The 12905-nt window shown below is 39.9% G+C and overlaps 1 protein-coding gene across 1 annotated transcript in view; it reads right to left on the bottom strand.

Moving 5' to 3' along the window:
* The window catches only part of rngtt (RNA guanylyltransferase and 5'-phosphatase), a 211863-nt gene that overhangs the window by 21398 nt on the left and 177560 nt on the right, over positions 1 to 12905 (bottom strand). The window lies entirely within an intron of this gene.

Here is a 12905-nt window from a genome sequence, read left to right as displayed (position 1 = left end):
GGATGAGGGTGAGCAAGAGAGAGACAAGGAGAGAATGAAACAGAGGAAGGGATGCAGAGATAGAGGGAGATAGAGACAGGAAGTGAGAATGAGACAAAGAGAGAGAGAAATAGAGAAACAGAGAGGGAGAGAGATAGAAACCGAGAGAGCAACAGAGAGAGGGAGAGAGAGAGAGAAGTAGAGAAAGAGAGAGAGGAGGAAGGGGTGTTGATAATGGAACCTACATACACTAATTTACTGCATGAGCACATTCACTCAGATTTGTATTCACGGCTGCACACGCTCACATGCACATACGCCCCCCCGCAGTTATTCATAACATGCGATGAACACTTTTCAAAGATGCTACAAATTCTGATCATGTGCACTTTGATGTCTAATGTGTTCAGGAACACTGGGCCACTCCAGATGGCTTCATTAGACAAAACCTCTGAAAGAGGAATTATTAGAGATGTACAAAGCATTGGTGTCTATACATTATTCATTGCACGTTATACGTTCTACATTACCTGTCCATCAATGGGCAAATTTAATTATCAGTCTGATATTGAAAATCCAGATAATTATAACTACCAACTTGGCGCACCCCTTCCGATTGTGCCTGCACTGACGCCCAAGTCACGCTCTGATGCTGCAGAGTGAAAATGTCAGCGGTGTGGATGTTTTTCATGGCTTCAGCTCTACTTGCAAGAAATGTTTAGTCAGGAAAAAATGACAGTAGAAACACAAAGTTTCAGTTAGAGATTTACACAATTCACGTAGCGATACTGAAACCTTGAGTACTCACTGACACCAATCAAATATTTGCTGTACTGTTTTAAAATGAGCTTTTTTAAAATTTATGCAATTCACTTCAGATGAGCACCTGCCATGCTGAAACTACTCAAACACTGCTATCCTCCCGCAGGAAGAACTCCACAGTAAAAATCGCATCACACAATGCATCTGTGCACTATTTCAGGATCCAATTGTTACATTATTGGATCACATTCATTCTTCTTCCCCTCTGATGTCCAATCCAGCATATTGTACAGATGAGCCCAATGCTAATGACTAATACTGATATGACATCTCTGCTTTCATTAATACACACAGTACTGAGCAACACTTTTAGGCATCTAAGCATGTTGTTGAAAAACATTGATCTCAGCACTCAGCATTTATCTTTTTAAAAACACCATATATCAGTTGAATAAATGCAAATAAACAGAAACAAAACAAAAAAAGAGAATTTCTTATTAACAAAACATTACTTTTATTAGGTTTGAAGAAAAAAGTTTGGTTCCAGATGTGTCCTTTATGTACCCAGCCATTGCATGGCCACATAATGAAGCACTGACTGGACAAACCAGGTATTGGATGATAAGCACAAGTAATACTAGGCTGCCATGAGGAGAGGTCTGGAAAGGGTTAAAGGAACACATTGACATACATAAAATGACTACTTACTATACTAATATTATTTGTATTTATTCTAATATTATTATATTATAATAAATGGCTCAATAAACAGTTTTTGAACGTTCTTAGATGCAATGTACTATGTGCAATCAGAGATTTGAACATGAATAATTTCAGGAGACTACGAAGCCTGAAGAATATGAGGCAGCTAGCACTGTCTAGAGATTTAGCCTGTTTTGTGCTCAAGGCACATCGTATTTAATATCAACCACAACTAAACCCTGGCCAAAGCTTGATTCGTTTTTTTCCGGAGGACGTCTGGTAATGTGATTTTAATGGCTGGTCTGGGTGGAATAACGCATCTACAGATTTTTCCCTAAAATAACTCATAGTGTAGACCTTCATGACAGTGTTCAGATTCAAATGAAATAAAAAAAAAAAAAAAAAAATTCAAAACATCCAAAATGCTTGTTTGTTTGTTTACTTACCTACTTATGATTCTTACCCACTTTTTACACCCAATTTAAGTACTGCTAAGTCCCACCCACTAGCTAGGTCGCACATGATGCTGCTAAAGTGGGAGGATGAAGTGTGACATGTAGCACCCCTGCATCCTTTCCAAGTACTGCTACCGCAACATTATTAGGTAACAACACGTTTGGACGAGAACGCTAACTGCCAATTCTGTTACGTTGGCTCACAGATCCTACTCTCAAAGCGAGGCCAATTATGCGCTCCTGGACTCCCCATCACTTATGGCTGTGGCATCGCCATGGAGCAAACGTGTGATCCCTTGACACGGACAGCGCTTCAATAGTTACGCCACCTAGGAAGGTTGTATTTTTAATTTTTTAATTGTCCCTAATTTCACTCATGGCCAAACTTTTTCGCCTGCCACTTTCAGTTTACATTATATAGCAGAGTCGGCTGCAACTTCAAAACATGCAGTAATGTTATTTAACATTAATATTACAACACATTTACCAATACAGTTACATGAAATTGACGTTTGCTTCTTTTTCACCGGTTTCTCATTTAAGGTTTCTAATTACACCTTAAATGGTGCAGCAGTTACATTCTGGTGCCTATTCAGTCCATAGTCCACTGTTCAGTCCACTGACTTCCCGGTGTTTCTGGATGTTGCTGCCATATGGCTTCTGCTGTGCATAGTATAGTCACAACTTGTATTTGTGGATATAGCGACAAGGTGTTCACTGATCATGGTTTAACATAGTATTCCTCAGCCCATGTTGTGATACTGATGACAGAAACATGCTTTATTTTAATGCAATGCCATCTGAAGGGCCCAAGGCCATGGACGTTTAGCTGTAGTTTTTGCTTTTAATGCACATGAGATATTTTTGGCTTTCCTGGAATTTGTGATAATGGAGATTAAGTGACCCTTATTAGTCCCACAATGGGGAAATTTCCCCTCTGCATTTAACCCATCCATGCAGTGAACCACCACATACACACTAGTGAAGACACGCACTAGGGGGCAGTGAGCACACTTGCCCAGAGAGGTGGGCAGCCCTATCTGCAGTGCCCAGGGAGCAGTTGGGGATTAGGTGCCTTGCTCAAGGCCATCTCAGTCATCTACTGCTGGCTCAGGGGATCGAGCCGGCGACAGTGATTTCAGTATCTTACAACTGGAACCTCGACCGGTTTACTAAATACTCAAATATCAGTGCACACCCCTATCACAGAAACTATAGCAACTTCCCAGAGAAAACTATCCATCTTCATTAGTGCTCAAGCGTTACTGGTTATTGTTATCGGCCCAGGAATTCCATGTTGGTGCATCCCTACGAATCAGTAAACTCCTTTTTCAAGTGTCCTTTCCTGCAGTATGATATTGAGAAGAAAAAAAAAACAACAAAGGAAAAAACAACAACAATCAAGGTACACACTCACACTATCAACACCTGACATGTCATGGGTATGCTCCCCGGGCTGCAGAATGTCAGCCTGCTTATTATTATGACTCCAGGGTGATAACAACCGTAGATCAATCCCAGAATCAGAATCAAAACTGAATCTGATACAGAATAAAAGATTTGAACGGGATTTATTCCTGATTATTCGGTTTCGAATGCTGGTGTGCTGTCATCTCTCTTACACCAGAACCTAAGATTGAGCCCAAAGGCCACAGCTGTTCCTACCCAGTCGAAAGCAGTGTGAAATCACAGGGGAAGTGTGAGGAACCAAACAAGCACTTCTACAACCTCAGCATCCGGGGATGGAGGGGGGAGAGAACGCCCCCTTCCCGTCAGACCAATTACCCTCACCATTAGGAGAGAAGAGCAAAAACAGCTTTCTAATCCAAAAAAATAAGAAAGAAAGAAAAAAAAAACTAACACCATCACCACCACTACACAGGCTTGGACACAACCACTTCCAGCCCATTACACTGAAAGCGCGTGGACGTGCTTCCGGAACGTGTCTGGAGGTTTGTTTAATCCCACCAAGACACAGCGGAGGCAATGAGAGGCTTCGCATCATCTGACAGCCTAAATACAGAGAGGCCACGCAGATGGAGACAGCTCTAACAACTCAGCACTGCTAGAATTTACCGCTGATCTCCGAACAGTCTTGCCTGTAATGGACAGAGTTAGGACTGGAATCGGGGCAGACCAATGCTGGATCAGCCCCAAGAGGAATGTTCAACAGAGGTTTAAGCTCACAGCCCAACTCCAGCCACTATAAAAGACAACAACAGGATGTAATGTGTAAATCCAATTTGATTTGTTCTTTATCTCCCTGGAATTAGAAGCGTTATTGATGTGTTCTTCTGCAGAAATCACTGCGAGAGTGCACAAACGTGGCCTGACTTGAAAAGTAAAGCCTTACTTCCATCTTGCTTTATTCAATCTGGGAGGAGAAGATAAAGTACACATCACACATGTGAAGAATTCATTTTCAGAGAATGTTTGATTTCAAGTATTGTCTTTACAAAGGCTCCTCCCAAAGAGCACGGATCTCTAAGGGTGTGACCTTCGACTTCAGTCCTCTTCTCCACACCATGTCAACAATCTGTGGCGAGACAGTATTGACATGCTGTTCCAAATATAACCCAGCAGGATATCATGGAGCTGTGGTTTTTTTTCCCAGCAGGTTGACAACTGTCCATGATGCTGCGACTGGGATTTCTCCAAATGGATGTTGTGATGCTCCCCGGCATCATAAATATGTCACTGATGTGCTTTGGCACAAACTATTGGTGAACGTTATGTGCTTCTATATGTGTTGGGGGGGGGTGGGTGGGGGGGGGGGGGTAGCAGTACAAAGTAACATGCTACAGTAAGATTATTGCTATTTTCCTATAAGCAGTGTAACACGTTAAAGTCTTATAATCATATTACTGACTTATTAATAAAATGGGTCAACAAATAAAAATCTAACTCACATAATTTTACACTTACTCACTTATCATATATAATCAATCAGCCAAGACATGTTTGGAGGCCAAATTATACCAACAATACCAAATTTGAACTACAGCAGCGAGGCTAACGTTGCTAACACTAGAACTCAATAGTCACCCAAATAGCCCAAAACATTTCTGTAAAAATGCATCACTAAAAATTCTCTTAACCCACTTGAACCAATCCTGGTCACGCAGACTTTTCCATGTGGACACATTTTGACTCACAGTGAAGTGTAACAATGAACAAAACAGGGGCCAGATGCTTTAGACAACAGAGCATGTATTCGTAAACCACCTCAGGAGTTAGAGTGCTCTCATAGAATCACTATTTGTGACAATGACAAACATAAATATGGAGGAATCTGATCCACGATTAGTCCTGCTTTGTGAATTCAAGCCAGCAATGTCTGAAATGGCTGACCACAGAAAATCACAGCAATAACCTGCAGAACCTTACTGAAGACTGCATTTGGGTTTGAGCATGTTGAGAGAAGTTCTGGGAATGCATTTTTACAGAAATGATTTAGAAGTAGCTTTAGTTTTTGCCAAGCAACTGGCTATGTCTTCTTTAAAGCTAGTGACACGCTTTTTAAAGTTCTGCAGGGGCTACTGGTCATCAATACGTGTTGCTGCTGTCAGAAGAAAACCTTGTATCTCCATTTTTGTAGTTTTTCAGTTTTTGACATAATTTGAAAATGCCTGTTGTATGTGACTTTCATGAAGAATGGACCATGAGAAATGACCCATAATGACCTGGAAAAACATCTGGTTCCACTGGCTTTTTTCCTTTTCCTGTAAAGTTATCTTCTACCAACCCTGTTGTATTTCTAAATAGTACAGGTGTGGTTGCATTTTAGAGAGCAACTTGGCATTAAAGTAATGAATAGTATGGTTACTTATTCAAATAATGTATTTACAGTTTAAGAAATATAATTTGTAATGGATTACTTTTCTTGAGTAACTACCCCAACATTGAACAGCAGTCTTACAAGATCACAGCATGGGGCACTGTGAAATGCTTGCAGCATCATTGATGTTCCTGTGCACTGCACACCAGGTTACACCAAATAAATTCTCTGAAGCTCAGCACCCAATGCAAGAAAATGACCACTTTCTGCTTGGCTCATTCATTAGCTCCACTCTTTTGCAGCTGGTGCAAGGTGAAAGTCGTAACATGCTGTTCTCCTTTTGGTAGCGTTTTAGACGTGGTGGTCACATACTGAGATTTTTCTCCAGTTTTTTTAGAGCTTGTTTGCAAGCTGTCTTTGATAACCGATCTTGCCTCCAGCGACCAATGTTACAGTAAGCAATCTAGACCACAGACTTTTAACAGAAAACCAAAAGACTGTTGAGCGTATACCTGCTTTAACATGGTCAAGAAGGGAAAAAAGCCACATCTACAAGAGCACAAAACACAACAGCCATCATCCTTTAACGAACACTGCTTATAGTCATCTTCTATAAAGATTTGTATTTTTACACTATTAATCTCTCAGCAGCATTACGCCCTGCACGAAGCATCAGCACTTTTCTACTGCTCATCGCCTGGCTTTCAGAAAAATGATGTAATAATGGCACAGGTCTACTTCGCTCATCTAATATGGATCACGTTACGTGGGCTTGTCAATAGCAGGACAGCAGATCCAGGATAACTCTTGACAGTCTGAAGAGCCTGTAATGGTCTTTCAGCATTTTAAACTCAGGGTGCTGCTGTTGTTTATGTCAGTTTGCTTCAAGGATGATCAAAGCCTGCCTGTAGAAGAACTCTTTGTTTTGCAGTAAATACACTTTAAGCTAGTTCTAATGGTGTGGACTAGCATTCCTCAACCAGTTACCTGCCCTGTGTCTGTTACATCCAATATAATTCTCAAAAAAGCCAACAAAAGCTGTTCATTTGGAATTCTGGGCTGACCTGATGCAAATCAGAGTGCTATCAATCCTGGGAGTGCAGGCATACACCAAGGTCCAATTCGATCGGCTCCCAATTACCATAGCAGTCAAATAACCGCTCCGAATTGTTGCTCCTCAAGTAGCCGGACCGTACTTCTTGTTTGATGGACTGCATAAACAGCCTGGTCTCGTCTCTCTTGTGGCCTACTATTTTACAGGGAAAAGAAAAGGAATATTGTCTTTAGATATGCCTTGGGAGACAAGACAGAATTGCTGAAGGCTAAACTCATTAGCATTCCACAGGCATTTCAACTCTCAACACTCACTTTTTTTCCTTCTATCTCTCTCGCTGCCATGGTTTTGGACCACGGCACTGCTAAAGCTGATTTGTATAACACTGTCCTGGCCAAGGCTCTTCTCATGGACAATTCCAGCTGCAAGACACGCCATCTGGACTTCGGTTACTGACCGTTTTGGGAGCATAAGAAGTAAACACAAATTGCATTTGCAGCTAACTGGCATAAGCAGCTCAACTCCTCTGCAGGAAATAGCAGAAAGCATGACTGACTGCTCTGAGGCTCTCACAGCTTCATCTGTGGCTCTTCCATTGGATGATGACGTGGACTTCAAGTGTGTCCATTTAAGGTTGTTATTAAATTACTCAGAGTTAGTCATCGTCTCTTTGTCTCCAGCATACTAATGAAGCCATGTCCTGCTGGAACCACCATTGGTGAGTAGTCGGTGTTGGTAATGGTTTACTAAAGATTGTAACTGAGGGAATGCTACACCCCCATCAATCCACAAATCCTCCCACTGTTAATAAACTGGTGAAACTCATTTGAATATCAACAGTATTATCATTAGGTTGAGAGCAGGGTTAGAGTGATGTAAGTGTTCGCAAATGCTGTGTTTATGTTGTGATGTTAGACAGGACAATGGTAAACTAGATATCTTTCAGAATGAAGTAGGGTGTTCCATCAATGATTGAATTTACCCAACTTCTGCCATAAGTTGGGTAAGTTCTGGCATAAACTTTACGTTGAAGTTTTTCTGAAACACAGGCACTGAATGCTTGTATTGAGGTCCAGCAGTAACTGCCCATCTACTTCTACGAAAATATATAATTAGAAAAATCTGCATGCGCTCAAAACGTCTTTTAGGATAAAACAGTAGTGGTTAAGATTATGGGCAATGCTATCACCATGGCAACATTAAAAAGGCCGCATATCTCCATCAGTCACACAGTTGTTGATAACACTAATTTTGCGGTGAGACACAGCACAATCTTTTTTTTTTCTTCCTTCAATGCAGCATTAAGGGTTAAAATTAAAACCAAGGTAGCTTATGGGTTGAGATTACAGTTGAGGTCTATTCATATCACATTTTTACAGACCAGACTGAGCTCAACTGTCATAGTTGCAGTCCAAGCAAACGTCACAATGACAGCAGAACAGCTGGTTCTGCTTGTAGCAGAGCACCAAAGCTTATATGAAAAGTAAAACACTGACTATAAAAATGCAGAGGTTTAAAAAAATATAATACAATAGAATCAGTACCTCAAAGTCCCCAGTGACATACAAAAATAGCTTCATAATGGATCATTATACAGCCTCAGCTCTTGTTTAAGGTGATGGACTTCTCCATGTTGTCATTTTGGCACAAACAATGGGTTCCTAGTGTTGTTTTGTTGCAGCGCTTAAAAGAAAAATGAGAAATTCATCTTTGCTTTGACTTCAATCCATTTCTTCTTCCTCTTCCCTCTTCTTCAAGTGGTTTGAATGTTCAATGTGATATGAAGGCTCCACTGTGTAAAAAACTGCATCAGACCTTTGGTGTTTTGGGGTCAATAGACCTCTAGAGTGAGGTTTATTGTCAGGGACAGGTTAGGTTGAGTTTAAGCTTTGGATAAGAATGAGTACTAGGCTTCGGTTTGCTAAGTTTTGGGTTGAGATTAAGGTTAAATAAGTTTTGGGCTGAGGTCTCAGGTAACGTATTGGGACTAGGAAAAAAGCTGTTGAATTGAGCAGACAATTAACTCAACATATGTTAAAGCTAAGTCGATCATCTACAACGGACCATCAAAATAAAGTGCTACCATGACATGTTTCCAGGTGATGAAAGATCACTTGCGGTCCTGATGATGAAACTAGACTAAATGAAACCGTGAAACGGTATCTCAGTATAAACCAAATACTTCACATATGCACCTCCAGCTTATCTCTTCACTTGTCCCACTATCAACTTGTATCACACATCTCTCTCTCCTTCAATCATTTCCATGACTCCCTCCCCACTCCCTGAACTGAGAGTGCCCTCTGGTGTGTGTCATTTAACCATTTAACCCCAGACCTATATCAGCATCTAATGGAGCATGTACACAAGAGCTTTCACTGAACTGTGGCCAAAAAAGCCATCAAATCCTTTCAGCAAACATGGAGCACACGATGGAAAGTTTGTACAGTTGTCAGTCTAATGTCTATACATTGAGTAGGTCTGTAAGGCGGGAGACATTTGGGGTGGGGATGTGGAAGTGGCAAGGGAATGCAGCGGTTCTACCAGCCAGGCTTTAGGTATTCAGAACCATGCAGCAGAGGGACAGAGGCTATTCTAAGCCCAGGCCTGCAAAACCACTGATAAAGGTGGAACAGTTGGATAGCCAGGAGCCATTCGTTCGACTGTTTTAATTGGGATTTGAGTTGAGCGGTATCGTGTCAGCATAACCATGGCGTAGCAGAGGGGACTGAACCTAAAGTCTGAACTTCCTTTGAAGTTCAAAAGTTGGAAGGAGGTTTTAGGAAACTGACTAACCATTAGCTAATGGCGCTGCTAATGGTGAATAACCCTTAGAAGTTGCAGTTATCGCCAGAAACAGCAAAACCAGGCTGTCATTTTATATTCTGCATTTGTTTTTGTCATTCACATTTAAACAAATGGGAAAAACTGGGGGGAAAGTGCAGATCTGTGTATGTAAATACAATGGAATGTATTGGAACCAGACGTCTGAAGTGTTTAATGTCTCTTAAAGCTACCTCACAGAAAATGGTTATGAATACGTTACCTGATGGCTGAACAATGGTCTTAAAATAGTTTTGAAATTAGGAAGCCTTAATCCTTTTACCTACAGAATATTTTTTCAGTACATTCATGGTGGAGAGGTATATACAGGCCATTGCAGTGAGAAGAAAACTTCTTTCTTCATACTTACTACTATTTTGCCTTTACCAACATTAAATATTGTATACTCTTGCTGTCAGAACAAAATCCTATCTCCATAAAGATAACTTTACAGGATGAGAAAAAAAAATGTTCAAAAGAACATGGAAGAAGCTTTTTTAAATTGTCAAAAATGGGAAAATCCCAAAAATAGAGATATGATGTTTTGTCCCGACAGCAGTGATATAAACAACATATTGGACAGGCTATGACTGTGTCTATTTTTGTACACATCTACACACATGTAGTACCATGATTAATCAGTCCTTTATAATATTGCTAAATCTGGAAAAAAGTGTGGTTACCAGTACGTCAATAACTAACAAGTAATGGAAGTTCAGCACAAGGTCTTTCCAAAAATTAAAAAATATTAGCATTATTTCTCCTCTTCCACAATGCTCTATCAAACAAAAAGCATACACCTTGTCTTTTAAATCACATTAAGAACAAATCAACTAAGGTTTTTATCAAGGGCATGGCAAAATGTCTTCGGTATTGCTTTTGAAATCGCTATCAAAGTGCAAAACAATGTGAAAAGTGCAAAAACAATAAAGCAACACATTACCTACCCTCAAATAATAAAGCAGAGCAAAATCATTATTTGTTTGTAGTTGGTAACATTAAGCAAAATTGATATTACTGACATTAGACCCTGCACTGCAGTCTCTGCAATCTCTGTTTTCTTTCTATGAAATCATTTAATGTCAAGACGGAAAGCATAAAAATCATTTGAACTAATCAATAACGGGACACACTGTTGATTTTTTTTTTTAACAACATTATGTATCTTATTGTATTGTTGTCGGAGATCTAATATCTATATCTAGTATCTAGTATTTGATGTGTTGGAATAGGTGAAAACGGAAGAAAGAAAACTGTGTGGTCTCCAGGTGTAGAGCTAAGAACCACTGCTCAAAAATAACTAAACCAGAGTACAAACTAAAGGCCAGAGGGCTAAATCTACAAACAAGACCTTCTTCTCTCCCAGCCTCTCTCCCTGGAATGCTCTGTAGAATGTTGCCTAAAGAGCAGAGCTTTCTGTAGTCACTTTCTTCAGCTACTCAGCCTCTTTGCCTTTGTCATTGCTCTTTTCTCTGAACCCTTGAAAATAATGAGAGAAAAGGAACAAGTGAATATGAGGGGCCGAGACAGAGAGAGAGGAAGAGAGGGATGGCGTAGGAGGAAGCGACGAGCTCTTGTTACATTTTCCAGTTTCTTAGCAGGGGCAGAGACACAGCCATAACCCTCAGTACCTAACAGGCCTCTTCATCACAAGAGCTTTGAGAGGGAGGGAAGGAGAGAGAGAGAGAGAGAGAGAGAGAGAGAGAGAGAGAGAGAGAGAGAGAGAGAGAGAGAGAGAACCCACCCACTAGCTATGCCGGCACGTCTGTTCGGTGCTGTAACACCTACTAGGATCATCTTCCAGATTGCAATCGCAAGTCACAAAACCAGCAGAGCACGGACAAAAGTAATTTATGATTTAAGAGGCTTATCGCAATATCAACTAAGCTTTTTAAGCATCTTGAAAACTTGCTGCACAAATCAGCTTCATAATATGTGAATATGTGCAATGTGCTTCTCCAAAACTGGCATCTTACAACCAATATTACTGCCACGTCTATTAGAAAGCTCACTGCCAAATAGAGCTGCAAGAGGACATGTTAGAATACTAAAATATTTGGAGTTGATCCCAAAACCAGTGAAATCTAATGATTCTCTGCACCATTTTTACCATAGCAGATCAAACATTCTTAAAGAACTACCAAAATGCAGTTTTAGATTAAAAAATAATAAGGGATATGGACAAAATGTGACTAGCAACTGTGCAAGACCTGGAAGACCATCAATACTGTCCCCATCAGATAAACAGTACTTATGCTGTCATCTGTGAGAGAGAAGGTTTACTCTTGCTTTAGATCTTAAAAAAAAAATCCACAGATGTTTCTTTCCATCCTTCCACTTAAGAAGACAACTCAGCGATATGGGACTGAATGGATGTGTAGCTGTCAACAAGAAGCCCATACCCAGAAAAGAAAATAGACAAAAAAGGCAGAAAATGCAACTTCTATGGCTGAACTCTAGTAATGTTGAAAACTATTCCTGGAGATGTCTTTAAAAACTAAAAGCAAGCCTCCCGACAAAGATTGGAAACTGTATTAAAGGCAAAAATGAAAAAAAGTAACTTGTACTTAAAGCTACAATTTAAAGGGTGATCTTACCTACTTCAAATTCAAAGCACCGGCACTGCTACAATAATGACAAATTTATTTAGCTATGGGATTCCCATGTTTACGTCAAGCAAACGGTGGTGTACATTCACTTTGCTGTAGTTTAATGCTAAAGCTCTGGCTTAAACACTGATGTTTGGAGCTTAGAAGACATACATATTCTTATTTTGTATACTGCTTGTAGTTTGTATGTGAATCCTGAGATTATTATTAGAACAGCTGGTCACATTTTATTTTGATTGGTCCTTTTTAGATGAAATAAACACAACAGAGTTTTTTTGTGGTTTTGTGTAATGGCAGTAACATATTAACAATGCATCTACTTAATGTAAGCAATGTATCAATAGAACATCTCCAAGATATTTACTTCATTGTATTGAGAGGCTTTGCTACTGCTATATCACTGATATGTTGTTGATGTGTTACTTATCCTCTGTTAAGAGTTTATTAATCATCTACAAAGGACCACTCCAAATGAAGTGTGAGCGAACAGCCTAGTAGCCTGTTAGCTTTGAAATGAAACAACTGATTCTTTAGTTAGAATTTACTCTTTAAAATATATTTAAGGTACAATTTAACTACTGTTTGAAGTCTTTCCTAATAGGTATGTAAATACACTCTTTTCCAATATGAGCTTATTTCCTCGTTCCTAATGTGTGTGTACATATGATATTCCAAAAAGGTAATATTGTTGATTACAGTAATTTACTGCTGCCAACATGTAGCCTGCACTGCATTGAAAACAT

This window comes from Pygocentrus nattereri, chromosome 4 (assembly GCF_015220715.1).
Source record: "Pygocentrus nattereri isolate fPygNat1 chromosome 4, fPygNat1.pri, whole genome shotgun sequence".
NCBI classification, from domain to species: Eukaryota; Metazoa; Chordata; class Actinopteri; order Characiformes; family Serrasalmidae; genus Pygocentrus; species Pygocentrus nattereri.
This window is presented reverse-complemented; position numbering and strand designations above follow the sequence as displayed.